General features: G+C 38.9%; 1 protein-coding gene across 1 annotated transcript in view; it reads left to right on the forward strand.

Annotated features, from left to right (window-relative positions):
- Positions 1–26,390, forward strand: part of si:ch211-161f7.2 (retinoic acid-induced protein 2) — a 121,655-nt gene that overhangs the window by 83,617 nt on the left and 11,648 nt on the right. The window contains exon 2 of the mRNA XM_028799817.2: positions 20,398–20,562. The gene's annotated coding sequence lies outside the window, so the exon portion shown is untranslated. The remainder of the gene's footprint in view (positions 1–20,397; positions 20,563–26,390) is intronic.

The raw sequence follows: 26,390 nt of genomic DNA on the forward strand, positions 1-26,390 counted from the left end.
AGAGCTCAGTTGAGCATTTACTAAAATGGATAAATACAAAGGAGATTTATTATGCAATGCCTTTAAGGTCAGAAAGCAACATTTTAAAATGAACATGCTTTTCAATAGCAAGCCAATGCAAATGGAATAACCCTGAATAATAGTGGATCACAATATTGTATGCATCTAAAGATGAGTAGCAGAGTTCTATACCATCTGGAGATTAAGAATAGATAGATAAGGCACACCACTGTATAAGGCATTAGAGTAATCCAAGCATAAAAGTTATACAGTAAGTGTCTGAATTAGAATTTTAGCAGCAGTGAAATTAAGGTAGGGATGAATTGTTCCAATGTTCCATAAATGGAAATAGTGCAGTTTACAAGTGACTTTTATATGTACATTAAAATACAGTTTTGACTCAAACACAACACCTAGATTACACAAAGAAGAACTAAAATGGATCTTATTGCATTCTTAAGATAAAAGAAATGACAAATTGCATTTTCATGTATTTACATTATCCTGCAAACAAAACCTCAGTTTTAGCCACATTTGAATGCATAAAACTGCAGCTCATCCAAGAATGAATTTGAGTTAAAAGCAATCTGAAAAGGTGGAAAATCAGCAGATAGATCCTTATTTATAGCAGTGGAAAGCCAATTGTTATGAGCATACATATTAAATTGTAAGCCTGGTTTATGAAAATTTTTACCCAAGGGAAGTACAGTAACATATATAGGAAAGTTAATAGGAGCTAAAAGGTACATTGGAGAAGGAAAGTACAGATGCAGATTTGAAATTATTCACAGCAATAAACTGACTATGATTTGAGAGATAAGAGACACGCCATTTCAAGACTGTACATGATTTTTGCACATGCTTCTAAATTCTAAATAAATTATGTAGAAAGCTATCATTTAGGATATGTGTATCTTAAGTAGACAGATCACATCATACAGTACATGGAGAAACAACCTGTAAAGAAAAGTTCACTCCACCTTGCATTTCTGTCCAGCACCATGCAGAACTAGCACTTTTCATGACATATACTTAGGCACTGTGTAAACACTGAAATGGCTATTACATCATGTAGTTTAAGGTAATTGCATAGCATAAACCGATTTACTAAAGCACAACCAATGCATAAACCAACAAGAACAATATTTATTTATATAGCAACTGTAGTTAGTTCAGAGCAAAGAAGGCAGAAGTATGTCATTTTGTGTAGTTATTTTTTCAATTAAAATAAAAACACCTTAACATCCTAACCATGACCTTTTTCTGAATTCGTATTTGAGAATGACATACACTGAATAGCAGGACAGCAGCACCGTAGCCTAAGAGCTGAACCAAAATGATTATTTCATTGTCCTGTTCTTATGGTCATGGGAAATGCTTCCAAACCAAATGCAAACTGAGAACAAGTATGCAGCGATCCTTATGCTGTTTCCCTGTAACCTGAACATCATCGGTATCCGCATTCTCCATCAGTTTCTGCCGTCATTATCTCCGGCATCCTGGAGTGCAGAATCTATTAATACCTTTTCTGCAAAAGCCTCCATCCTCCTCCTCAACGCAGTCAAATGTTTGTTTGTATGCCCTCTTCTTCCTTGCCCCTCAAGCACTTTATAACATCATAAAATGTTATTTTATTTTGAAGCCCCCCAAACCCTCCCATATGTTTGATTTTTCAGGCTTTCGGAGCATATACACAGTTAACTAGGGTGGTCTCAATAACCCTGGGATCACCAGTATATCACATCATAGTCAAGTCCCTCCAATATGCTTTCAAATACTTGTCTAATTTATACTGGGCACATTAAAGTGGTTCGTGGACTAGTGGTGGCCTAACATTTAGACAGTTCCATCCATCCATTTTCCAACCCGCTGAATCCGAACACAGGGTCACGGGGGTCTGCTGGAGCCAATCCCAGCCAACACAGGGCGCAAAGCAGGGAACCAATCCCGGGCAGGGCACAAACCCACCGCAGGAGACACACACAAACACACACCAAGCACACACTAGGGCCAATTTAGAATCGCCAATCGACCTAACCTGCATGTCTTTGGACTGTGGGAGGAAACCGGAGTGCCTGGAGGAAACCCATGCAGACACGAGGAGAACATGCAAACTCCATGCAGGGAGGACCCGGGAGGCAACAGCGCTACCACTGCGCCACCGTGCCGCCCTCATTTAGACAGTTTATTAATTTATTTTATCAGTCACATCTACCTGTTAAAAAAATATTAATAATATGAGTGGCTTTTCTAAGATTAGATAGATAGATAGATAGATAGATAGATAGATAGATAGATAGATAGATAGATAGATAGATAGATAGATAGATAGATAGATAGATAGATAGATAGATAGATAGATAGATAGATAGATAGATAGATAGATAGATACTTTATTAATCCCAATGGGAAATTCACACAGATTATAATGGAAACATTTCTAAATATGTAGCCCCATCCAGCTGTGTTGAAATGAAAGGCTTTCTTTGAAGGTATAACACACATCTAGCACATAAGTGGTGTAGCAGTAGAGGCCCCTATCGACCTCTTGAAACCTCAGGTACCACTCCAAACGCCAGGTAAAAGTACAATTATTATTTATTTTATAATAATAACATGCACAAAGCACCCTCCACTCTCCACTACTTGTATAACACAATAACCAATAAACAATCACCAATCCTCCTCTCCCAGACACTTAGCCACCCTTCTTCCCAGCTCAGCTCAGTGTCTGGGCTTTCCCAGAGTCCTTTATAGTCCCTGACCCGGAAGTGGTTCCAGCCCTACAGTCCATGAGTCCTCATCACTTCCGGGTCAGATTAAAAGTCCTTTTCTTCAAACTGAAAGCACGTTGTTCCTTCCGGTCATATGATCAGGACGCACTTCCGGGTTATAGGGCACGTAGCACTATGCAAGCCTCCCTACAGCGGCTCCTGGTGGTCCCCATGGTATCCAGCAGGGTTGTTTATAAAAACTACAATGTCCATAAGGCCCTGCTGGAATTTGGAGAACTTCCATGCTGCTGGGAGGGTTCCATCTGGCGGCCTGGAGGTGTGGGCCGGAATATTTGGCCAGCCATCCCTCACAGTGGTTATTTAAGTGTCTACACCAATGGCCATTGCTGTTAGAATTTCTAAACTAAGTAAAGCAAAGTTTGAAGCTTCAGCTCCCTAAGCAACTGGCCATATCAAGTAACACTTCTGCAGGGCCGCTGCTGGCCAAATGGGTGCCCTAAGCAGAAATTTACTTTTGTGCCCCCTCCCCCAAATATTACGGAAGTAAAAATAAAATAATAAAAAAAAACACCTACTATAGGGGCCAAAATAGAACTTTATTCAAATAAAAGTAAATACATAAATAAATTGTATCATTTATAAATTACAATTGTAGCTCTACAGCAAAAAATACAAACTAAAATTACACTTTAAATAAAATATTTATAATAAATAAAATAAACAATAATAAACTGAAATAAAATCAACACTGTCATCTGTTGGAGCTTTCCAAAGTTCAAAATTTACAAAGGCACACTTCTGCTTTTTCTTGAGGCAAAGTCGTAAATGAGCTCTTCATATGATAAAGCCTTTGCTAATTCAGAGTTGATGCTGACAACTGCCAGACCACTCATGCGCTCTTGTGCCATAGATGAGCGCAAGTACGTTTTGATGAGCTTCATTTTAGAAAAACTTCGCCCAGCAGAGGCAACAGTTACAGGGAGCGTCACTGCTATGCGCAGAGCAATCCAGAGATTTGGGTACAGAGGTGAGGGCGCGCGTCATCACGTGTGCTTAGCCTACTCTGCGTTCACCGTAAAATGCAATATATACGTTTATATTTTTGTTTATTTGTATATGTATATTATTAATATTAATTTATTATTATAATATATAAAAACTATTTTTTTTGAGCAGCTGGGATGGTGCCCCCCTGGGAGTTGGTGCCCTACGCAGACTGCGTACTCTGCGTATAGGGAGCGGCGGTACTGCACTTCTGTATGTTAGGGGAAATTCTGGAAAGCATGGCATCTTTTATTTAAGTAAATTGCTAAAGGTTGGCAATATATTTACCATGTAAATTAAACTCAAATGATATAGTTATGTGGACAATACAATGACCAGTTTTGTTTCAAAACTTTGTTGGCTGCATTGGTTCCCAGCTAAAGGAAATTCATTATAGAAAATGTAAAACGTGATGTACTACATTATCACCAGTATTCAATCAAATATGTTTAGAGCAGTATAATAAATTATTGTTTTAACCATCGACAGTTTATTATTTTTCCTGTGTACTGAGTTTCTAATCCTGAGTACTTGTGGGCTTGTATAAGTGTTAAATATTAAAGATATCCCAGCATCATCCCATCAGTAACCAACTCCATTTAGTTAGCAACTCAATAAGCCATACAGTATTTGAATGTTTAGTTTGGGCTAATATCTTAAAAAAACAGAACAAAAACCTGAGTCCATAAAAATGTGCAGAAATCTGGAAATGATTTACATGCTAGCAAAGCACAGGTTAGAATGTGAACAGCTACTCATCTACTCGGTCAGAAATGTAAGAGCTGACTCAATCCAGTTTGTAACTACTCAAAACTCAATGCACCCCATCAAAAGAGGAAATCATATATACTAGCTGCTTTAGCAACAATGGGTAAGTGACTGTTTAAAGCTCTCAAATAATTTAACACATATCAGTTTGAGTCCAAGTGAAATGAATGAGCTGGTATACAAAGTAGTTGAATGTAAATACATTTCTGGAATATTGGACAGCACCAGTTCCAGCACTGCTCTGAGAACGTCACACACAAATTCTCCACTCATGGCACAAAGTAGTATAAAGAACCCACACTCGGCAAAGCATGAAACGTATTCTGCTCTGGAGTCAAAAGCATTAGGATGAATGAGCCAAATGTCATCCAGGAGAGTGTAAGCCAATTCAGCAAGGCAGTTCAAAGCTGCAATGAGGGGGAAAACATTGTCTTCCAGCAGCAGGATGAATAATCGAGAGAGCATTATGTTTCCAATATTCTCATCTTCAATTAATTAAACAAGAAATTTTGTTTATACTGAACTTATTATTCAATGATGAAGAGAACAATAAAACATTTTTTCCAAAGCCCAGAAATTCAACTTTTTCATTCTCTTTCTCATCTTTACATAACAAGCTATAAAGCAAATTCTTATTTAATGTTGGGGTCTATCCATCCCTCCACTCTCAGCTTCACATAATAGAGTTCAGAATCATAGAAAGCCGAAGTCTATCCATTCAAATAAGAAGTTCACTCTACTCTGCTACTACTGTCACTACCATTACCACTACTACTGTGATAAGAAACGTCTTCAGAGAACAAATTCTGTTCTTGTGACGATGCTGGTTCCACTCCATGCTCCCATCTTCCTTCTGGGAGCTCTTGAACCCTACACCATCGGTAATGTCACCGATGAGCTAGGCAGTGATTTTGATTAATATATCATTTAATCGGTAGTGTTTATGGCATGAAAAGTCTGCTGATGTCAAACCAGAAGTTTCCTAATTGTGTGCAGACTTCTCTAGCATGAATGTGAACTTTCCTGACTAATAATATCTGCCTTCATTTGCTTTAGTGACTGATGAAACAGGCAAGTTCACTCAATCAAGCAATGAGATGCTGGTATCTTCTCTGTCTCAACTGGCATCTCAGATCATTTTGATACTTCCTGACATTGGTATCATCTGACAAAATACAGCCATAAAGTTTTAAATGGCATAAATAAAGACAAACTTCATAAACTGCCACTTGGCTATGAATTGTCTAACATGAAATGGCCTGCGGTGGGTTGGCACCCTGCCCGGGATTGGTTCCTGCCTTGTGCCCTGTGTTGGCTGGGATTGGCTCCAGCAGACCCCCATGACCCTGTGTTCGGATTCAGCAGGTTGGAAAATGGATGGATGGATGGATGAAATGGCAACACCTTAACTTTAGGATCAAAGCAGACAAGAAACAATAACCTGAAAAGAATACGCAGACTACATAACTTGTAAAGCACAGTGCATGTCTGGTAGCAGTGCTCACAACCGCGTGGCAGGGTGTTTGGTCAAACAGTTGAAACATTTCTCTTCTACATATATACCTGTTCATTCTGCACCAAGATTCTGCACTTCTTTGAAACAGGAGCATCATACTGCTGGCTTCTTTTCCACATTTTTTTAATTACTGTGGCTGCCTTTAAGGGATCAAATGGTACGGGACTTTTAAAATCTCTGGTGTGTGCTGCACGTTTCGACTGGGAAACGCTCACTCAAAGTGGATGGGAAATCTGTGATTAAAAAAAAAACATTAACAACAAGCAGCTCTCATTTTAATACAGAAGATGGCCTTCAAGCCAAATCAATAAATTAAAAAGCTCAGTGTAGATATACCTGTATACACAGACATACCCAAGGGTATAGGGAACACTTGAAGGGTCAGTTGGTCTAGTTCTTCAGTCAGAAACAGGCTAGCAGAACCCAATCTGAAGACAATTTCACATGCTATAAGAAGCAATGTTTTTATAGATAAGTATCTATCTATCTATCTATCTATCTATCTATCTATCTATCTATCTATCTATCTATCTATCTATCTATCTATCTATCTATCTATCTATCTATCTATCTATCTTCACAACATCTGATAGGGCTGTTCTCCACTAGCGCATAATGAAGAAATGGCATTGCATTTAATAGTGTTGTTTGTATAAATGGTCGGCTGGGAAGTGTATCTATTTATTTGTCTTTCTCAAACACGTAGACTATCCATGGTTGAGTCTCCTTCATGTACCACAATACATTCATCCATAACACCAACCAAGACATGTCTCAAGTTGACTTGATATACCGTATGCATTTTAATGTTTCCTTTATTTCTGCAGAAGCAAAACGCAAGATACAGTTGTATATTCTCAAACCTAATCACAGAATTCAGTTCAGAGTCATGGAGGATTAGAGTCTTTTTCAGCAGCATCAAGTGCAAGGCAAGGAACAAAACAGCAGGTCCATTATAGGGCCCACTCATGTATGCATAGCTGAACTTAGGATTGACAGGTAACCTTAGGCCTAAAAAATGGAAGTATTAATAAAATAAAAACACTCACACACACACAAGTAGGCCATGCAGATTCCACACAGATAGCAGCATGGCGTGGATTTGAATGGAGGACACTGGAACCATGAGGTAGCAGCATGTACCGTTGAAGATGAAACAAGCATATGCAGAAGATTAAAGAAAAACATTAATAAATTAAAAAAATGCAAAAGCAAGGTAGAAATGTAAAGTAAATACATTTGTTTTCTACATTTAACTCTTCCCACACAAGTAGTTATGCTTGGTACCTATTACTTTTTTTAGTGATCAGCCACTCTTAGTAAAACACTCCACTCATTGATCATGGTGCTGCAGAGTGGTGGTGATAATCTTAAACTGAACCATCTTACCTGCAAGCTGTGAGAAAGTTGACTGTTCCTCTTGAGGTTGTTGATCAGAATTTAATGAACAACAGTGTTTGTAAAGGTAGGTATAAAACATGGATAGAAGGAGGCAACTGGAAATCATCTACCTTTTTATCTGTTCCTAAAGTCAGCAGAGGTGGAAATCAAATTGAAGGATAAATGAGACTTAAATATTTACATTTACAGTTACTCATTTAGCATACATTTTTATTCAAAGAGTCTTGTAAAAAATTTGTCGATTGAGGCTAATCAGCAACAGTACATCTGATAAATAGCATTAAGTGGGTTCTGAACACGGCTGGATGTTTTCCATGTTGGTAGTGAAGCAGCGAGTTATCTACGTGTTATCCAAATCTGATTATCACAAGAAAGACAGATAGATAGATAGATAGATAGATAGATAGATAGATAGATAGATAGATAGATAGATAGATAGATAGATAGATAGATAGATAGATAGATAGATAGATAGATAGATAGATAGATAGATAGATAGATAGATAGATAGATAGATAGATAGATAGATAGATAGATAGATACTTTATTAATCCCAATGGGAAATTCACAAATAAGCATTTGAGTACATAAAAAAGACCAAAAAGAGAGGGGAAAATGGAGTAACTCACGTGCAACAGGGGGCTTTTTATTACATTTCGTTCAGCTCTCATGTGTGTTCTGGTAGTGTGTTCATGTAGTATTCTTTAGCCTCCATGTGACATGGGTTGCCAGATGTCCTGTGAAAAATAGCAACAGATCAGCAGAATAATGAAACAGAAAATTACAGCCTGTTTATTACATACAGTACAAGATACTCATATCTGGAAGGGGAGGATGCACTGGATCCAAAAGACGTCCTGGAACTCATTCATTCCCACCATGGCTGCTGCTTAGTAATGACCATTTTAAATATTTTTTTCCATTTTATAGGAATCACAGGACAATACCTTTAATAAAGTACATTATTATGGTGTGCTGCTTGAAAAGACACTATGATATGAAACTCAGTGCATGAATTGATTTGAATGTGTGTTCAGTCTGCATGGCTTAGACCAGCGGTTCTCAAACTGTGGGGTGCACCCTCCAAAGTAACAAAAAAGGGGGCGCGAATGTTCGCTATTCGTAGGAAAATTTTACACTTGTAGCAGTGTATTGGCAGCAAAAAATATAGGAATAAATTTTATTAGGGTTTCAAAAAATGTTAAGGTGGCGCAATTAAACCTGTTATGAAAACTCGGGTTGCAAATACTTAAAGGTTGAGAAACGCTGGCTTAGACGGTGAAGTGTCTGAAAAAAGTCAACCTAGAGTGTCACAGAGCTTCTCCATGAACAACATGACTTACTGAAATACTCACAGAATTTGAGTCCTCACACAAATACAGTTTTTTACATTTTGCAATAGAAGGCCCGGTAAGCAGGACCATTTATCTGTTTACATAATAGACCACTGAGACATTTTTAGTATTTCCACACTCTCAATTTAGGATTTCATGGAGCCCATTATAAAATTACAATCAATTGCCAGTTTTGTTTATTCTGCATTTCAAGTCCAAGTGCATCCTTAAAAATAATTGTTGCATTGTCTTAAAAACGTGCTCGTTGCACATGCTTTACTAGCAGTATAATACGGTTTCTCTGACTAAAAGATTTTCAAGAAGCTCTTGAATTTCCTGGATCAATACATCTCTGCATCAGTCTGCGTTCCTGCCTGAAATGAATGACGTGGAATTATTTCTTACAAGTTCTGCAATAAAATAAAATGGTAACAATAATGAGAAATCAGGCAACAGCACTAACAGTCTAATGGCGTGTGTATGTTATTCTGAACATCCTTCAGCACTATCCATATTCAGCTCTTACTATTTAAATAAGTGTATATGTGTTGTGAGAGGGTACCTGGCTGGCAAGAGGTTTTCAGAGGCAAGGGCACCACTGTGATACCAATTTCCTTCATCACATCACATCAGCAGGGAAGAGAGAAAGAGAGCAAGCCCCAAGAAAATGCATGTTAGTGTGAGTATGCAGGGGCAACTAGGAGGTGGCACGCCCTATATGTGTGTGCTGTGTGCCTTGCAAGAGTATTAGGCAAGGATATGAGGGAGAATCTAAGAGAGAGAGAGTGATGATCTAGGTAGAGATATACTCTCATTGGACACTAGGGGGCAGGTGACCCAACAATGGGCATGTATGCCTAGTCCCCGCAACAGAAAGAAAGTGCTTCAAATAGGGAATATGAAAGGTGACAGCACTTCCAGGCCATTAGAGAGCACACAGTTCTTGAAAGAAAGCTTTGGGATGGTTCCTTAGAAGATAGCTTGCATTTTCAACACAAATGGAGGCTCAGGGGTGCAGAGACACAACAGCAAATAGAAGGCCCCCAACCCCAGAAGTGATTTCAGGGCTTAGCTAGCAGAGGCCCAACAAGGGAGTTTAAAGCTGTCTTCACACCACAGACTAAGTATGTATAGAAAGGAGGAAAATCACAATAAGCCCTGAACGAGATAAAGAGGAATTAAGGCCAGAGTGTGTGAGAGAAGATATGAAAGTGAGGGTCTACACCCAGCAGTACTAGAAATGAGACTAAATACATATGTATAGATCTTGTATATACTGTAAACGTCTACGCGTGGAAGTGTGTGTGTCTGTCCAGCCCGAAAGTGAGAGGTGGAGTCGGGGTTAGGGCTCCACCTCCGAGGAAACAGAAAACTCGCTTAGCCGCTAATAACAGAAGCGAGGCCAGCACGTCAGCAAAACCTCAGTAGTTCCTTTCAATTACCTGACATCTCTACATTTAAATTTTTTTTCTGACAATTTAGTAAATATGTACAGTATAGAGACTCTACACAAATTGTATAAATATATATAGATGCATATATGCAGCAGATTATGAAAACCTAAATCTAACGGCCATAAAATCTCAGTGTGCACATTTTCTGCTAGTATCCTTCTGTGCATTGTTATTGTATTAGGAAAAATCATCATTGCTATGTTGCCTATTAATGCAATGAGAACATTTATCTTCTTCTGAAAAGCAAATCACCCCATAAATCATTACGTCACATATATTTTCCTGACTAGGACTTTGAGATGTTGCTGTGGCTTATGATACAAATCCACCAAACCTTCTCACTCATTCTATCTTTTTGAAATGGCAAGCAACAAGATTTCTGCAAATCTTATTAGATTGCTCATCTGTCGTGTATCTCAGTGTTGTGCTTCTAGTAAATTAACTCATTATTTGGATGTTTGCCTTTAGCATCCTTTAGTCACTGTGTGAACGGCTGCTTTTTTATTTCATCTTGTGGAATTTTTTTTTAAATATCCAAAAACTAGGTTAACTCCTAGCCTTATGATTCCTCTGCATTTTGTGAAAGTGTGTAACTACTTTCCAAATATATCTGACTCATCAGGATAAACCTAGATATTCAGAATGAATTCAAAAGACAGCAAAATAATGATATAAATTAGAACCAAACACTTTCAGCCATGAATTATAATTCCAGTAATTAGAAGAAAGCAGAGCATCTTAAGTTTAGTCCTTTAATTTTGATCAATTTTCTTTGTCTCTATGGCAACATGGTCTGAATCTGGTAATGTTTCCATGGGGATTGTTCACACAGTTTAAGATCTTGTCTGTGTATTTTCTGGGCTTTTATATTGGATGAAATCGCCTTTAAAGATGTGTATATTATAAACTGTATATGCACTTCTATGCATAATATCATTAGCTGAAATTTTCAGTCAAAGCACAGAAGGGTTTATAAGAATAGATTCATTGTGTACTTTTTTGTGCATCTGCCTTGAACAGACCAAGTGTTAGTGCCTTGGTTTCCTCCCACGCCAGTCTACCACCTCTTTGTACTGTGCTGCCTAGCACTTTGGTAACTGCCAAGTCATGGCGAATTAGAGGGTGTCATTTGGAATCAATGTTTAAACAAAAGGGGTTGAAACCAGAGTGTTTGTGGTGCGCCTCACATTCAGCTTGGAACCTGGCCTTGAGTAAGTCGCTTGACCTCCTTGTTTCTGTGCCTTTGGAGCACATGTGAAAGGCACAGTCTTTGTTGTCGTAGCCGATGCAGGAGTCAGATTTCAATCTGATCTAGGCCACTGTGTATATGAAAGGTCACACATGAAAGACCGTAACGTTAGTGGATGTTCTCTTTGGGTAATTTAGGCTGATCTGTGGATTATTTAGTAAGAATGAAGCAGAAGAATACACTTAGAAAGAAGCTACTATATGTTTTGGTTTATATTTCTTTTATCTGTTTTAAGAAACTACACACATTGAAGTTACTTTACAAATTTTAAAATTCATATTGAATGATTTCAAACCATTATAACAAATGTTTGTTTCAATTGGCTCCATCATTTCAGTTGTTTTTCACCATTTCAGATGCATTCATCACACAAAATAAAGAGAGGACATCTGTTAAGAAATGTAGTGCTGTTTAAAGTCTATTTGCATTTTTAAATTTCACCATAGCTTTCAGTCAGTTGTGAATTCTAGTGATGTTGCTTTCTCTTGCACCTGGTTGGCTACTAATATTTATTTGTTTTGATGAGAATAGTGTTTGTCTGACATTACAATAATTGGTGCAGTGTTTTGCTTTCTTGTTTGCTGTGATTTCCATCTATATTTTTCTGTTCAACACTTGAGTTGCTAATCAGTGAAGATTGAAGATAAAATGGAAGTGGTTATCCAGATATAATGTATCACTGGAAGTTATTTGTCTATAATTTCAGTTTCATACCTATTGCTGGGAACTGAGATGTGTCTGACTCCTGACATTGTTCACATTTGTTGACAGTTCTGAAGACTGATGTCTCTACTGAATGTTCTTAATAAAATATTGGTGACATGTAAAATCCTTAGTCATAGCTGCATTCATGGTATAGAATGATGTCCCTAGTGCTCAATGATGCTGGTTTCCTGTGACCCTGTAATTAAAATAAAAAAATATATTTACATGAAACCATTTTAGATACATTCCATCTACTGTGCATAATTTTACTTTGCTCTCTGTTCTCAGAAAAGTTTGAAGTGGCCCAGTTGACATGCCTCAGTAATGCAACTGGTCAAGCTGAAAGGTACAGTATCCTGCTAAACCAAGTGGGATTATGGTTGCAAACAGAATGTATTTGAAGCGGACGTCTTTGGATAAATAACAATACAAATAATAGTAATAGTGGACTCAAATTATGTTACAAAAGACTGAAAAAATGTTTACAACAATGAGAGTAAAATAATTTGAATAGAACATGGTGTTACCCTGTTGGTCATTTTTCTCTGGATTCAGCTAGCATGGAGAAATTAAAGTTGGGCTGCTGAAACCTTATCTGTTTGTAACAACAAAATCATGTGGTGTTTCCCCAGTAAATCCTTACTCCGACCTCACCAGGGAGGAACATTAAACCAGTAGTCCGATTTTGACGAGAACAGGCCGTTAAGTACAACCAAGGTTGCCAATCCTATTTGCCTAATTTCTCAAAGATAACAATGAGTCAAGTTCTGAAACTCCTCACAGTAACACAGTCAGTCAGTCAGTCATTTTCCAACCCGTTATATCCTAACTACAGGGTCACGGGGGTCTGCTGGAGCCAATCCCAGCCAAAACAGGGTGCAAGGCAGAAGCAAATCCTGGGCAGGGAGCCAGCCCACTGCAGGACACACACACACACCCAGTGCACACTAGGGACAATTTAGGATCGCCAATGCACCTAACCTGCATGTATTTGGATTGTGGGAGGAATCCAGTAACACAGTCTACCACACAATTTATTCCATGTTCTCTATGATTCTCTGTGTCATCAGAAGTGACCCATAAAGGTCTTCTTTCCACCTCCAGTTTTACAAAGCAAGAGTAGACTAACACCACAGACAAAAATTCATGAGAAAAACGGAAGGAGGAAATAAAAACAAAATGTGAGGTAAACTTTGGAATTTCAAAGTAAAGATGTCATTAAGACGGCTTCTAGACATTCTACAAAAGGATCATAAACAAGATGACTGTTCGCTTGTTGTAAATCACCTTTTTGAAACATTAGTCAAATCTGTGCTAATCATCACTACAAATACAATTTCAGTAACCACAATGTTAAATAAATAAAATCTAACACCCAATTAATATCACCCAAAGTGAAACCTAACAACTTTATTATATATTGTTTCATTAGCAGCATATATAATCACGAGGCAATTTTGAAAAAATTCAGTTTAAAAAGAATGATAGAACACATTGAATCAAGAAAGCAATTATCACAGGCATTAGGAACTTCAAAAGTCAAGAGTAGAAGGTTAATAAACTATAGAAAGAGAGACGATATTTGATAGAAAGGTTGTAGTAAAATGGTAGGGAAGCACAAGCGGGTTACACAGAGGGCCATGGAGCTATTGGCTGTTTTGTGGTGATGGATGACAAGAATGCCAGCGCAGTTGGTTATTTCTGCTGAAAAATGTCATGTGAAGATTCAGATTCTACCTTTTGGAGATTCACAAGCAAATATATCTAACAGCAGTCTCAGCAGCCCATGGCTCTGTTAAACCATTCAGAGAAGCAAAGCTAGCCCTGCATCTACAAAAATGGCTTAGTAAATCACTTATAAATTAACTTTGTAATTTGGGAATATGGGGCTGCAGAGCAGTCAACCTCACGGGTCCAGCATGGTTGTGGTCTGTGTGGGTTTTCCAACCTCATTGCAAAGATGTGTGCTATAGTCGGTGACTCCAAATACATTTTGCGTGTGCACTGGTGTGCTCCATGATGGTTTGCCTCCTCATGTATGGCTGGTTCTTATGTTGCTTTCAAAGCTACTCGGTTAAGCTTCAACCCCCAGGACCCTGACACGGAATAATTAAGTACAGGAAAAAGATGGTCTCGTAAAGAAGTAATGACATGGATATCATTGATCTGCAGACCATGTTGTCCCATTCAGTTTGAGACCTCAGAAATGTTTACTTTAGTTTGTGTTAAAAAGCAGAGAATTAAGTAAGTTCTTGCAAACAGTATAGGACCATTACCAGTTGCACCACCAGAATCAAGATGAGATTTTAGTCTGCGTCCATAAGGCTAGTCAACAGTCATTCATTAACATTTAACTTTTTAACTATTGTCTGACATAGTATTTACTGTGTGATATATTTATTGCCTGCTGTGGGACTACTGTCTGACCTGTCCTACTTCTCTCAGTAGTCTCAAAACAAGAATCACGTTGTTCTGTGTAAACATTGCAATAAACCCAAACTATGAATATCTGCTCCTCTCCATTTTACATTATAATAAGGAAATGTCTTTTTCTTTCTACATTGTAAACACTGCTGCATGATACACTGAAAGGCTAAAAATGCCACATAATACACAAATAAACTGTATGTATCACCAGACTTTCAGAAACATTGTTTTATGTAAAAGAAATACAGTAATTATCTCACTCTGTCTTAGCTGTCCAGATTCAGAGCTATACAGTATGCTGACCCTAAAAAACATGTAATCGATTATGGCTGTCCTTAGTTTGATACTACTGTGATGTCAGCAGGATCATTCTAAGTCATCTATGAACAATATTGTCCTGCCTGTGAGCAAGCCATGGCTTATTCATTTGCTAACCATTTTGGCGTTCCCTTCCAAAAGAAAAACATAGGCCTTTTTAATAAATATGGCATTTAAGGATACTCATCTACTGTAAAACTGACAGACATTAGATGCAGGATAGCTCTCATGATGGATTACGTTGAGTTTCAGCCAGCATGTTTCAGATAGATTAATGATCCATCAATCCCGATGAACATCTGCCTGGCACTCTTCATTAACCCATCATCACAGACTGTTCTGGCATATTTAACTACATATCCTTATCAGCTCAAAACATACAGTATGTGTAGGAATCTTCTTTACTGCATGCCACCTTTGGTCTGTCTTACTTAACCCATTTCCTCTTTCAAATAATTTTTCATCTTGATTTGTTGCATCAAGGCCACACAGCAGATAGTAAAAAGCTGCAGATGATGATGACGGTTAGTCTGCTAGGGAATCCTGCTTCTTCCTCTTCATATTCTCATTAATCTAAGGCTCATCAAGCTGAGCAGACTATTGGAAATAATAACAGACCAACTAAATCTCCTGTGATCTTCAGGCAGTGGTGACTTCACACTTCATTTCTTGACTGCATTTTTAGTGATATTTAACAAATTGATTATCGATGATCTGCTAAGAAGCAAGGTTTTTCACATTGTAGAGAGACAGAACTTAATTAGCCTCTTACGCTCAGTCAAACTAAAGTGACAAGAGTCATTGGGGTTATTCTTTTAAAATAAGAATCATCCTTTCTGTCTCAAACGGGGCACCCTCTCGCACCTCGGGCCAATTTAAAGTAATCAGATAACCCAACAAGTGTGCCTTTAGACAAAACCTGCACCAAACTAGGGCCTGCACTTTGTTAGGTGGCCACCTTGCTGTCCCACTTTACTACAGTCAAATGCTGCATTTAGCTTTACATTTTCAGGGTATCCTTTAAAGTTTCATGGTGTGGGTTTGGCAGTTCATCACATCTTAAACCTTTTATGGTCATTAATTTTATGAACCCGGTTACCCTAACTTTGCTGAAAATTGTTAAGTGTTCAGTTTTTTAGGTGTTTGCTGAGAGTATTTTCAGTTGAGTTTAAATACTATATGCACTTATCAAAGTGATCAGAGTTACTGAGAATAAATGTTACAAGTTCTCTTGGAACCGGAAGAGAGTATGTATGGCCCTGTGATCTGAAAAACAGTACAAATCTATACTTAAATTACAAAGAAAACAAGAGTTTGCCATGCTAGGTCTTGTTTAATAACCTCTTGCACCCTGAGGAGGGTACCCCAAAATAAAGTCTTATTACTCTGAAAATAAAGGCAAGATAGTAAATCTTTCACTAAAACTTGACAGATAACTTCTCTAAAGTATAGAATTGGCGTTTATATAAAATTAGGGGGTTCCCCCCTGCTCGCTTCACTCACCAAACCCCCTGGCCTGTGCTACGTGCCAGCCACTTTGTGTCTCTGCTGCTCGCGTTGTGAAGAGGGGGGCTGAACGCACCCCAAGCAGACGCTCTCGCTCCTCCAAAACCCCCTCTTAAATGGTGATACAATGGGAAACGAATACAGTTTTTTATTTTTTACCTCCTCTTTGCTCGATCAGCTGCTGGCTTGTGATCTGCATCTCATATGGCGCTTCGAACATTTAAAAGCCTGCACAGCAGCTGTCCTACTCTTTGTCTTTTATTTCCGGCCCCGAAAAGTCTCGTCTCGCGAGACGTGAGTTCTTGATATTTTTAAGTTTATAATTTAAAAATGGAATAAGAATCTGAAACTCTAACAGTATCACATTAAAGTTCGATAAATGCTGAAAAGAATGATACCAAACATATATATGTAGGTTTTAAAATAAGCCTGATTTAAAGCATGACAAAAAACGTGACACAAAAATGTCACATAAAATTGTTGCACTTTTAGGATTAGGATATTATATATAGAGTAGATTTAAACATTCTTTGACTTAGAAACTGCTGCTATAAAAAATTAGGCGAAGATATTTTTTTCAAATTATTGCATTGTGATGAAGTATATTTCATGTACCAGCAAAGACATGTTAGTTATTTCCCATTGGGTTTTCAGTTTCATTTTAAGTTGATAATGCAAAGGATTAAATAGTTACAGAATTTAACACCGTTTGTCCCCTTTGTATCCAAAATGTCTTCAAAAACCTCTCCAAACAGGTATCCAGGTTTATGACTATTTTATTCCACATTAAACCATATAAAAACTTTAAATACCTATCCCCTAACATACTTACGCTCCCCATGGAAATACCTCCCACACACACATATTTGTATGAAACTATTGACATTGTGTGCTCCTTGTGCCTCAAATCTTGTCTTTTTGTAAAAACACATTACTTCAGTTATTTCATCATTTCCAAAAGTCCTAATTCCTTGCTGTGCCAGTCCCTAAAACAGTTTCTATTTGACACAAAGCATGGGGCAATGTTATAATTTGTACCAAAAACTGCCATCTTTCCGTGATATTTCACACACTTTCCCCTGGCTTGTGTGACATCTTGTCCAAAGCATGTAACATTCAGGTTTGGGTTGGGCAGGCTCCTTCAGCTTGGCTGCATCACATAGTTACCCAATCAGTTGTTCACAAAATGCCTTTTGTTTTCATTTTTGTAAATTTTTACTTCATGAGTGTTCATCCATGTCCCCGCTGTCTTTCCTGATCCCCCGACATACAAGTAGTAGTCCATTCCAAGCAGTTGAAAGTCCATCCCTAACAACACAGTGATAACTCAGACAACTCTCTTGACAGTGCTGCTTTTCCTCCATAAACAAAGGAATTCCATATATAATCTGAGATGGATTCTGGGAGTATAAAGATTTATGTCTCCATTTTGTTGGTTTGCCCTTTATGTATTGCTTCAATCCATAGACGAGAAAGGCTCAGCAACTGCTTATAATCAGACTGGCTATAAAGAAACCTGTGGTTCCTCATAACTGTGTTTACCTATTCCTTTTTAGTGTCTAGAACTTACAAAGGGGTTCAAGGTCTAGTCATTAACCAAGGCAGCCAGATGGAAGGACTAATGGCCTTCTCTAGTTGGAATATTTTATTCTCAAAATATCTTGTTTAGTAACTGAAAGAAGACACCGAATGGTACCAATATCCACATAAGGTCCCAAAGCTTGTCTGCACCGTTTATCCACCCAAGGTCTTTTGATGTTAGCTTTCATGCAATCCCAAAGACCGAAAGTGAAACAGTAGGCGGTCCATCATTTTAGAGGTCAGAAACTCCTTCACCAAGACTACCCATAAGGATCCAATGGTTAAAGCCCACCACTGCCTATTGTGTTAGGTGTGTATTAATTTACTCCAAAGCCCACTGTACTGTGCTAATGCTAGCTGACTGCTTTGTGTCTTCAGTTCATTCACGTAATAATAATAATAATAATAATTCATTACATTTATATAGCGCTTTTCTCAGTACTCAAAGCGCTATCCACACAGGGAGGAACCGGGAAGTGAACCCACAATCTTCCACAGTCTCCTTACTGCAAAGCTGCAGCACTACCACTGCGCCACCTGTGAGGACGTAGGCTCTGTCCTAGAGATCTCAACGTGTGCTGGTTGGCCATTAATTTTATGTGAATAACTAACAAGAACAGTAGACCAGGGGTCCTCAATCACAGTCCTGGAGGGCCGCAGTGACTGCAGGTTTTTGTTTTAACCCGGTTGCTTAATTAGAAAGCAATTCTTGCCAATAATTTAATTTCATGGTTTGTTAGTGCTTTAACTCTGCTATGTCAGTAGTAACTGTAATTCTCATAGATTTTCTTCCCCTTTCTAAGGATATCATCCAAATGATTTGAAGGCTAAAATGGATGAGTAATTCTCAGTCCTTCACTTTCCTTCCAAGTATTTAATTAAACCCAATAGTGCATGACAAATACACACAAGTGTAAATGGTAACTAGCTAAATGGAGAAATGCTGGTCTCTTTTGTCATTTGCATGTCATTGCTATTTAGGAGCAATTAAAAACCAAGAATGCAGCTGTTTAAGAATAAAATATGCAATAAGGGTTCAAAATCTTAAGGAGCAAGACAACTAAAGTGAAGCAGAAGTGTTACTTGAGCAGTAAGTGCTTCTTATTAAGCAATTGGGTTGGAGCAAAAACCTGTAGCCACTGTGGCCCTCCAGGACTGTGATTGAGGACCCCTGAAGTAGACAGTTATTCTGAGGTTGCCCATTCCTAAACAAAACTAGTGAGATTTTTTTAAATTTAAAAATAGCATGCAATTTTTATTTAAACAATGCAGGTTACTCCATTACCAAAAGGACTCCACAGAATATGTAGACGTATAAGCTATTTTTTTCTATGTAAACAGTTCAAAGGTTCTGTTTAAACATACAGTGCTAATTTATATTTAAACAAACACTTCAGTGTTTGTAGTGCTTGTTAAATGCTTATTTTTTATACCTTGCTTATTTATTAAATTAATATTTGAATTGCTACTGCTAGACTATATTGTAAAAATGTACTGTGCTCTGATTTATTGTTCCTATTTTGCGACATAAAAAAAATACGATGCAAGTCATGTGGTAGCTTCTTTAACATTGTCAGTTAAATGATTTTGTTATTAGAATTTTCTAGTAAACTACTCTGGCACTGTGCTGGTTAAGGCTGCTGCTGCCTGACAGATTTAGCATCAGGGGTTTTTGTTAAAGTTTTAAAGCAAATATGTTTAAGTTGGCACTTTTTAAAGATATTGCCAAAAATTAATGTGAAAAGAATGATTACCCACAAGGCTACTGGAATGATCGTTAACATTTCACTTTTGTCAGATACCTCAAGTAAGTAAAATAAATGGGAAATTTTAATCCAGAGAGTTGACAAATGAGAATGTTTGCGCCTGAATGGATCACTTGAGTCTTATAAATTACTTGAATGATCTTTACTGAACTAGTTTACACATTCATTCTTCTGGATGCTGTTAAAAGAACCTGGATTTATATTGGCACAACATAATAAAAGTATTTTTTCATGAACTTCCGTTGTACCCCTCTCATTCTGTGGTAAATCAGCTGTGTGGTCTAACAACTTTATTGGCAGCGTAACTTTACATGGCTGTTGTGCCATCAGCACCTCTGTGCCATATAAACACAGCGATCAAGCGTTGTGTGCTTCCATTTCAACATGGAGTACTTTGCTGTTATTCTGATCCAAGTGTTACAATGAAGTTGCCATGTGCTTCACTGGGCTAGTTTAATTGAGAAAACAATTGTTTTTTCTGTTATTCTCAATTTTATTAACAGCTGTTTCTGCTAAGGAGGCTAATGAACAAGATTTTATACTTCTATCTTTGAAATATGTACTCCTGTTTTCTTGTGTCTTCTGTTCTTTAGCTCTGCACAGATCCATATGGACCACACTGGGGAGGCCTGATGACGTCTGCACCTGGCTGAAGTCTCTGTGCCTCGTGAATCAAAAGTGCTACGTTTGCTGTCTTTCAGTCTCACCGAGATGTCATGGAAGTGGCAGATTAAAATGTGCCTTGTCTAATCCTCTGTGTGAGTAACATTAGTCAGTTTCTTTGTCAAGTGATGGGTGTCATTGCATTAGAATATGAGAAAGCCGCAAATCTTGGCTGTATACAACTCCTTTTCGGTACAGTTAAAAATGAGTACAGTGGCGAAATAATCAACAGTGCTGATCTATGAATCTCTTACAAGCAGAGATACGGAGATGAATAAAATTGTGAAAAAATATTGTATGTAGAAATATAAACACGCTTCTGAGTTCATGTGCCTGGTTGGCCAGCACTTATTGATTGACTTTAGTAGAAAGAGTAGAAGAGTAGAATTCTTTATTGTCATTATGCATACACATAACTAAATTTTTTGTTGGTAGGACTCGGCTTCAAGGCAGAATACTTAAAATACACAATACACTATAAATAATAAAATAAACATAATAAGAATAAAAGACAGCAGCAATAAAACATCATCAAGTTCATACTTTTCCTGAGGTAGTACGCCTGCAGAGACCAGTGATCTGAGTGCTTGGGTCTGCAGGGGAGGATTATGAGGGAAAGTGCGTGTGCATGTCAATACAGGGAGGCAGGTTAGGGGTAGATGTAGATGTATGGGTGTGTATCAGCAGGGGCAGATGGACTTCACAGCTCTGGGGGAAAAAGCTGTCTTTCAGTCTGCTGGTGCGTGTTTTTATGTTTCTGTACCACTTTCCCGAAGGCAGTGGTACAAACAGTCCATTTCCCGAATGGGTGAGATCCACAGCTATCCATTTGGCCCTCTTCTGCACCCTTCCAGCATATACAGAGTCCAGGTCTAGGAGAGGACTTCCTACGATCCCCTGTGCTGTTCTCACCACCCGTGCCAAGTCCTTCCTGTCCTGTGCTGTGCAGCTGCCGTACCACACTGTCATACTATGACAGAGAATGCTTTCTATAGCGGATCTGTAGAAGTTTGTGAGCAGCTGAGAGGAGAATTCAGCACGTCTCATGTTCCTGAGGAAGACGAGTCTTTGTTGGGCCTTCTTTACCAGGTGAGATGTGTTCAAAGACCAGGTCAGATCCAATGTAATGTGGATACCCAAGAACTTGATATTGTCCACACACATTACAGCCTCCTCATGTATGAATATAGGAGCATGTTCTGTTCTTATGGACCTCCTATAGTCCACAATTACCTCTTTGGTCTTGCTGGTGTTCAAGATGAGGTTGTAGGCTGAGCACCATAGTGCTAGGTGTTGTATCTCCTCTTTGCAGTGAGTCTCATCATTGTCTGATATGAGACCCACCTCGGTCGTATCATCCACAAACTTCCATCCATCTATCCATCCATTATCCACTGCTTATCAAAGATCGGGTCGCAGGGGCAGCAGCCTAAGCAAGGAAGCCCAGACCTCCCTCTCCCCGGCCACCTCCTCCAGCTCCTCTGGGAGGACCCCGAGACGTTCCAAGACCAGCTGGGAAATATAAACCCTCCAGCGTGTCCTGGGTCTGCCCCGTGGCCTTCTCCCAGTGGGGCATGCCCAGAACATCTTCCCAGGGAGGTGTCCAGGGGGCATCCTAACCAGATGCCCGAACAACCTCAACTGACTCCTCTCAATGCGGAGGAGCAGCGACTCTACTCCGAGTCTCTCCCGGATAACTGAACTCCTCACCCTATTTCTAAGGGAAACTCCAGCCACCCTGCGGAGAAAACTCATTTCGGTCGCTTGTATCCGCGATCTTGCTCTTTCGGTCACTACCCAAAGCTCGTGGTCATAGGTGAGGGTAGGAACGTAGATCGACTGGTAAATTGACAGCCTCGCCTTTTGGCTCAGCTCTCTCTTCACCACAATGGACCGTTGCAGAGCCTGCATTACTGTGGATGCCGCACCGATCCGTCTGTCAACCTCCCGCTCCGTTCTTCCCTCACTCGTGAACAAGACCCTGAGATACTTGAACTCCTCCACTTGAGGCAGTACTGTGTTTCCAACCCAGAGAGAGCATTTCACCCTTTTCTGGCTGAGAACCATGGCCTCGGATTTAGAGGTGCTGACTCTCATCCCCGCTGCTTTGCACTCGGCTGCGAACTGCTCCAGTGAGAGGTGGAGGTCACTGTCCGATGAAGCCAACAGAACCACTTCATCCGCAAATAGCAGAGACGAGATTCTGAGGTCACCGAACAAGACCCCCTCTGCAAACTTCACAACCATATTTGTGGCATGGATGGCAGAGCAATCATGCGTAAATAACATGAAGAGTGCTGGGCTGAGCACACAACCCTGTGGTGTGCCTGTGTTCAGAACCAGTGTGGCTGATGTTACGATCTCCAGTTCTAACCACCTGAGGCCTGTTGGTGAGAAAGTAAGTGTGTTTTAGTATCTGGATGGTCCAATTGCATTTGTCTTCATTCTTTTATGATTTGCAAGTATAAATTCCTCTATGAACTAAATTGACATTAAAGTAAATTGAGTGGCCCTACGGGGTTATTTTCTATGACCACCCAATTTATGTTCAAGAAAAAATTAGAGAAGAAAATATCTCCCGATTATAAAAGAAAATCTTGAGACGAGACTTTTTCCAAAAGATTTTTTCAAGTCCCGCGAGACGAGACTTTTGACGAGAGATTTTGTCAAGTCCCGCCCTCCTCTCAACCATTTACAACCACACCCAAGGTCCTCTCACCTCTCATTCGTGTGAATGCTTTTGTCAGACACAGTTCCTACGCACTCAGTTCTTATACAGGTTTATATTTTCCCAATAAAAGAAGACTTATGTCCAAATCTTATTGATGAATTTCACCCCAAAGGGTTATCAACAGAGGAAAGGAGTACATGGACAATCCTAGCACCGAGAAACGATGAAGTCAAACGAATTAACAGGAAAATTGTCGATCGGTCACACGGCAATGACAGTAAAATTTTAACAGGTGACAAGAAAGGTAATATAGTACATCTTCCAAGGATAATAAAAGACACCAAAGGAGATCTTGATATGCCATTCGTATTAAAACATTTACAGTTTCCCATTACAATAGCTTTTGCTATGACAATTAACAAATCACAGAGACAAACATTCAAAAAAGTTGGTTTATTAGAGAGAAAGAAACTATATTCACTCACGGGCAGTTATACATTGCGTTGTCACGATGTAAGTCCAAACACGGAATCAAAATTCAAAACGATATTGACGAAAAGTTAATTAAAAAAAATTGTTTTTACTGAGGTTTTACAGTAGAAGTGTAAGTATTTGCATGTTAATTTCAAAGCCAAACAGAACAAAAATAATAACACAACGAATACCTTTAACACAACATGAAACATAATTTTCTTTCAATTTATTACGTTTTACTATTTTTTACTATGATTAATTACTCGCTGTAATGTAACATAGTTAGGTCTATTATGCATATGTAACAATTCCCATGAAAATAACAATCTGTTTAAATTGTCCATCCACTTCCCGATATGTGAGCAGCAGATCCGTAAAGTGGCTAGCGTGTAGCGCCCGCCCAGGGGTTGGCAAGTGAAGCGATCAAGGGGCAGAGCCCCCTAGTTTATTTAAAACTAGCAAAATACCCACGCTTCGCAGCGGAGAAGTAGTGTGTTAAAGAGGTTATGTAAACATATATATACATATACATATATACATATATATACATATCTACATATACACATCTACATATACATTTATATACATATATACGTATATATATATATATACATATACACATCCACATATATATACATATATATATACACATATCAACATATATATACACATACATATACACACATATACACACATATACATATATACATATACACACACATACATAGTGTGTTGTAACACGGCTGTGATTGTTACATGGGAGGGAGACGACAAATCACAGCTTCCCGCTTTCTAATCGGGCCTGTGATTGGTGCTTTGACTGATGCCCAGATCCCACAGTATGTCCCCTTAGGAGAGGCGTTAGGCAAGTGTAATTGAATTGTGGTGCTGCAAGTTTAGCTTTACACCTGTTTTTAAGGCTTATTGACTGAAAGGGGCTTTCATGAAAAAACTTAGGGCTTTGCTACAGGATACACCCTCCACAAGTTAAGGAAGTAAAAATAAAAGTATATATTTCTGTTTTATTTAAACCTTTTAAGTTTGTATGCGGGCGGTATGGTGGCGCAGTGAAAGGTGCCAGTTAGGAGACCCGGGTTCGCTTCCCTGCGTGGAGTTTGAATGTTCTCCCCGTGTCTGTCTGGGTTTCCTCCGGGCACTCCGGTTTCCTCCCACAGTCCAAAGACATGCAGGTTAGGTGCATTGGCGATTCTAAATTGTCCCTGGTGTGTGTGGGTGTGTGCACCCTGCGGTGGGCTGGCACCTTGCCCGGGGTTTGTTTCCTGCCTTGTGCCCTGTGTTGGCAGGGATTGGCTCTTGTATTTAGGATATAGCGGGTTGGATAATGGATGGATGGACATTTGTATGCATAGCCCCAGTTGCCCGTTTTCGTTTTTTTTCTTTCTTCAGTAATATTTCAGCAAACCCGGAGCTTGTTAGTTCAAATCCTGGTACTGACATCACTGTGTGACCCTGAGGAAGTCACTTCACCTGCCTGTGCTGCAAAAAACAAAAGTAATGTAACAAATTGTACCTCAGATGTTGCAAGTTGCTGTAATAAAGGCATAAGTAAAATAGATAAATATGTATTATACACATAGGAACTATTCATTTATTTTCAGTTAAGTCATCTGCAGCAAACCTTTATAAATGAGGGTTTCTCCTTTTTAGATAGTGCAAACTGTTTCTTCTTCATTGAGGTTTTCTCTTGGAGAGCTTTTTTCATTTCATTGAAAATTAAAGCAGCAGCTGCCAAAATATGTAGCTTTCTTATTAATTTTTCAACATTGTGTAAAATAACTTTATAAAGTAACATAAAAGGTTTAAATACTGGTTATCCTTTTACACTAAAATATTACTAAAGAGATACAAAAAAAGCAAAATGCATATGTTGTTTTTCTTTAAGGAGATTAAATATTACTGAAGAAAGAAAAAAAAACTAAAACAGCCAAATGGGGCTATGCATACGAACTTAAAAGGTTTAAATAAAACAGAAATACAGTCATCCCTCACCTATTGCGGGGGTTACGTTCCAGAGCCCCCCGCGATAAGTGAAAATCCGTGAAGTACCAACCTATATTTATTTTATTATTTATATATATTTTAAGGCTTTATAAACCCTTCCCACACTCTTATAAACCTTTCTGTCTGTCTTTTTAACCTTTCCCACACTCTTATAAACACTTCCTATGCTCTTAAACACTTTCTACACTCTTAACACCACAGAGCAACACTACACGCAGCGATCAGACATTGATGTGTCTGCCACTCGCTTTGTGAAGAGGGGGGCAGGTGAACGCACATTAAGCAGAGGTGGACTTTGTGCTGCTTCTGCCAAAATGCCTGCTTGTCGCTTTGCGCGTTCTGAAGGAGGAGGAGGAGTGTGTGTGTGTGTGGGTGTGTGAGGGCTGAACGCACGTTCGCTCAAACCTCCCTCTCCGAGGCGCGGTACGCTCATGCCACTTCCCGTTGTGGGGGTGGGGGCGGGCTTGCTGAATGCACGCTAAGGAGAAGTGGACTTTGTGCTGCTTGTTGCTCTGCGTGTCGATAAGCTTGTACAGCAGCTGTTTTCCTGTCTCACTGCCTTGTCTTGCATGAACTTAAAATGTTTTATAATAGAGAGATGTTACTCTCTAGTCCGACATCCACATATCATATGTGTTAACAAAGTGTGTTTTATAAGTTTACATGTGTTTAAAGCATGTGGGATGGGTATTTTAAGGCTTAAACTATAAAAATGTTTATTTATATGGTCTTTCTATATCGCGGATTTTCACCTAT

This window comes from Erpetoichthys calabaricus, chromosome 4 (assembly GCF_900747795.2).
Source record: "Erpetoichthys calabaricus chromosome 4, fErpCal1.3, whole genome shotgun sequence".
NCBI lineage: Eukaryota > Metazoa > Chordata > Cladistia > Polypteriformes > Polypteridae > Erpetoichthys > Erpetoichthys calabaricus.